A 5,000-nucleotide genomic window follows, 5' to 3' on the forward strand; every position below is an offset into this window, starting at 1 on the left:
GCTTTCTTCACACCATCCATCCACCCAAACCTTGGCCTTCCTCTTGTACTTCTCCCATCAACTCTTGCATTCATCACCTTCTTTAGCAAGCAGCCATTTTCCATTCTCCCAACATGGCCAAACCATCTCAACACATTCATATCCACTCTAGCCGCTAACTCATTTCTTACACCCGTTCTCACCCTCACCACCTCGTTCCTAACACTATCTACACGAGATACACCATCCACACTCCTTAGACACTTCATCTCAAACACATTCAATTTTTGTCTCTCCATCACTTTCATTCCCCACTTCTCCGATCCATACATCACAGTTGGTATAATCACTTTCTCATATAGAACTCTCTTTACATTCATGCCTAGCCCTCTATTTTTTACTACTCCCTTAACTGCCCCCAACACTTTGCAACCATCATTCACTCTCTGACGTACATCTGCTTCCAGTCCACCATTTGCTGCAACAACAGACCCCAAGTACTTAAACTGATCCACCTCCTCAAGTAACTCTCCATTCAACATGACATTCAACCTTGCACCACCTTCCCTTCTCGTACTTCTTCAAACCTTACTCTTACCCACATTAACTCTCAACTTCCTTTTCTCACACACCCTTCCAAATTCTGTCACTAGTCGGTCAAGCTTCTCTTCTGTGTCTGCTACCAGTACAGTATCATCCGCAAACAACAACTGATTTACCTGATTCGTGATCATTCTCGCCTACCAGTTTTAATCCTCGTCCAAGCACTCGAGCATTCACCTCTCTCACCACTCCATCTACATACAAGTTAAACAACCACGGCAACATCACACATCCCTGTCTCAGGCCCACTCTCGCTGGAAACCAATCGCTCACTTCATTTCCTATTCTAACACATGCTTTACTACCTTTGTAGAAACTTTTCACTGCTTGCAACAACCTTCCACCAACTCCATATAACCTCATCACATTCCACATTGCTTCCCTATCAACTCTATCATATGCTTTCTCCAGATCCATAAACGCAACATACACCTCCTTACCTTTTGCTAAATATTTCTCGCATATCTGCTTAACTGTAAAAATCTGATTCATACAACCACTATCTCTTCTAAAACCACCCTGTATTTCCAAGATTGTATTCTCTGTTTTATCCTTAATCCAATTAATCATTACTCTACCATACACTTTTTTCCAACTACACTCAACAAACTAATACTTCTTAAATTACAACACTCAAGCACACCTCCCTTACCCTTATATAGTGGTACAATACATGCACAAACCCAATCTACAGGTACCATTGACAACACAAAACACATATTAAACAATCTCACCAACCATTCAAGTACAGTCACACCCCCTTCCTTCAACATCTCAGCTTTCACACCATCCATACCAGATGCTTTTCCTACTCTCGTTTCATCTAGTGCTCTCCTCACTTCCTCCATTGTAATCTCTCTCTCATTCTCATCTCCCATCACTGGCACCTCAACACCTGGAACAGCAATTAGATATATATATATATATATATATATACATATATGTACACACCACACACACACACACACACACACACATATATATATATATATATATAGGCATATATATGCATATATATACAAATATATATATACATACACATATTATATATATAATATATATATATATAATGTGTTCTGAAATTTATTATCATCGATTACATATGTATCTATGATTTCTTTTATATTTCTCTTTCCTCTTTTGAAAACAATGAGCAAAAGATTAAAATTTTATTTATGAAATAAAAAAGAAAGAAATCATAAATATAAGTATATGCATAAAGAGAGAAACTATAATAATTACTTGTAAATATTTAATTTTGTCAACGACTTCTGGGAGAAGCAAAAAACTTAAATTTCTCCTTTAAACTCCCGTTATTTCAAATTCTGCTCATCAATTAATGAATTGGTTTTGGAGATGGAAATAAAAAAAAAGCCCTAATATAATTTCTCAGACGAATGTCCGATTCAATACTAAATGAAAGAATGAAAAATTAAATTTCCTAATCGATACTCAGTCTGGAATTGGGTGCTACGATGGTCACGAGGAAAGAGAATAAAAACTCTTATCGGAATCGACTTATTGGACATATGGATTCAGATAGATGTTTGAGCCAGCCTTTCCTTTTATTATTTAGGTGTTAGTGGGAGCAAAAATCACCAAATCCAGTTTACTGGAACTAGTATTAATTAGCAGCAATTTTGAAAATGAATTTCCAGTTCTTTTTATTGTTATTGGAAAACCTTATGATTTCTTCCACACAGGTATAGGAGAGATGAGAAGTGAACTCAATATGGAATTAAGTATATACATACAAACTTGGAAGTACCCATACATACATTCACATATGTAAATATACATAAATAAATATATATATATATATATATATATATACAGTATATGTATATATATATATATATATATACAGTATATGTATATATATATATATATATATACAGTATATGTATATATATATATATATATATGATAAATTTTTGCACATTTAAACGTGTTTCTTTCATATTTCAAATAAGCCGTATATATATCAATACATTAAAGTCTGGATTCTATTAACGACCTCGGGATCAGAGCCCAAGGCATACAAATATCCTGGACGAGGGTTCAAATCCCCGCCGGTCTGATATTATAGTCTTTGAGCGATTCTGCCTGGGGCTCTGATCCCGAGGTCGTTAAGAGAATCCAGACTTTAATGTATTGATATATATGGCTTATTTGAAATATATATATATATATATATATATATATGTATATATATACATATATGTATACACATATAGATGTATATATATATACATATACATACATATATATATATATATATATATGTATATATATACATATATGTATACACACACACACATATATATATATATATATATACATATATATATATATATATATATACATATATATATATATATATATATATACATATATATATATATATATATACATATATATGCTTACATATACATATACATTTATATACATATATATAAGTGTGTGAATGTATGTATATTTACAAGTTTGTATGCATACACATTATGTATTGTTGATCATCAAATAAACCCAAATTCATCTATGTTCTTCTATGAATTTCCTTTGTCATCCTAAATGTATTTAGAAAAAAAAAATATCTAGATTTTGAAAATTGTCTTTATTATTATTATTATTATTATTATTATTATTATTATTATTATTATTATTACTTGCTTCGCACTAACCCTAGTTAAGAATTAGGATGGTATAAGCCCAGGGGCTCCAATAGGGAAAGTAGCCCAGAGAGGATAGGAAACAAGGAAAACTAAAATATTTTAAGAACTGTAACAACATGAAAATAAATATTTCCTATATAAACTTTAAAAATTTTAACAAATCAAGAGGAAGAGAAATGAGATAGAATATTGTGCTCAAGTGTACCCTCAAGCAAGAGAAAACCAATCCAAGACAGTGGAACGCCATGGTACAGAGGCTATGGTACTACCCAAGACTAGAGAAATTTAGTTTGATTTTGGAGTGTCCTTCTCCTAGAAGAGTTGCTTACCATAGATAAAGAGTCTCTTCTAAACTTACCAAGAGGAAGGTGGACACTGAACGGTTATAGTGCAGTAGTTAACCCCTTGAGAGAAAAAGAATTGATTGGTGATCTTTGTGTTGTCAGGTGTATGAGTACAGAGAAGAATTTATAAAGAATAGGCCAGACAATTCTGTGTATGTGTAGGCGGTAGCCAGAGAGAATGATCCAATGTACAGTAGTACTGTCTGACCAGTCAAAGGTCCCACAACTCTCAAGCAGTAGTATTTCAACGGGTGGCTGGTGCCCGGGCCAACCTACTACCTTTAATTGAGAATTGTTTTCAAAGGACCACAAATTTAATAAATGAAACAGACAAATAATTATTCTTGCGGATAATAGTCATTTATAATGTTTTTAACATATCGGTGATGGATTAGAGATATTAGTTTGAGTGTAATTGTCTTACTATTGTTATTAATAGATATGACTAATCTATACCTTTTATTATAGCTCAAAATTTATATCAATAGTCATTACATTCGGAAAATATAATGTGGCTTTTCTTTCAAGAAGTTGTGAATCTATAATATAACGGAATTTTCTACTATATGAGAGATTATATGTTCTTTTATGAAGGGAGTATGAAATATTTCTGCAATATGAAATATCAACAGTGACAGTTAGTAGTAAGCAAAGCAGGTTTATTGAATTCAGACAAAAATCATATTGATATAAATATCCTTCGATAAAACCTTGTCAAATCACAGGATATATCAATTAAGCAATAAAAGTCTTTCATGTTATATATACTAGAGTAAGATAAAAATACTCGTTTTTATATTAAGGGGAATAAACATCACTGAAGTAATACTTTACTAGGACCAATTGTTGTTGTGGCCTGATAGGTAAAGTCTCTGTCTGGTGTTTGCCAGACGAGGGTTCGAGTGTCATTAGTGTCTGCAACCTTACCATCCTTGTGAGCTAAGGTTGGGGGGTTAGGGGAGCCTATAGGTTTATCTGTTGAGTCATCAGCAGCCACTGCCTGGCCCTCCCTTGGAATGCCTTGGGTGGAGAGAGGTTTGGGCGCTGATCATTTATATATGATCAGTCTCTAGGGCATTGTCCTAATTGCTAGGGCAATGTCATTGTCACTTGCCTCTGCCCTTCATGAGTGACCTTTAAACCTTAAACCATACTGTGATGTATACCGAAATGATTAAAGTCAAAAGTCAAGTAAAATAATGAAGCGCGCACATCATTCTATAAACGTTATATGTTATAAACAAGAACTTGTAGATGATATTTTAACCTGAAACTGACAAAAGTATTCCCAAGGAAATATATATAATTATCATGCACATGATTTAGAAAAAAAAATATTAAATATTTAATTTAATTTGAAAGGCTAAAATCAAAATAATACCCCTAAAGAATATAAAAT

Source organism: Palaemon carinicauda, chromosome 14 (assembly GCF_036898095.1).
Source record: "Palaemon carinicauda isolate YSFRI2023 chromosome 14, ASM3689809v2, whole genome shotgun sequence".
Taxonomy (NCBI): domain Eukaryota; kingdom Metazoa; phylum Arthropoda; class Malacostraca; order Decapoda; family Palaemonidae; genus Palaemon; species Palaemon carinicauda.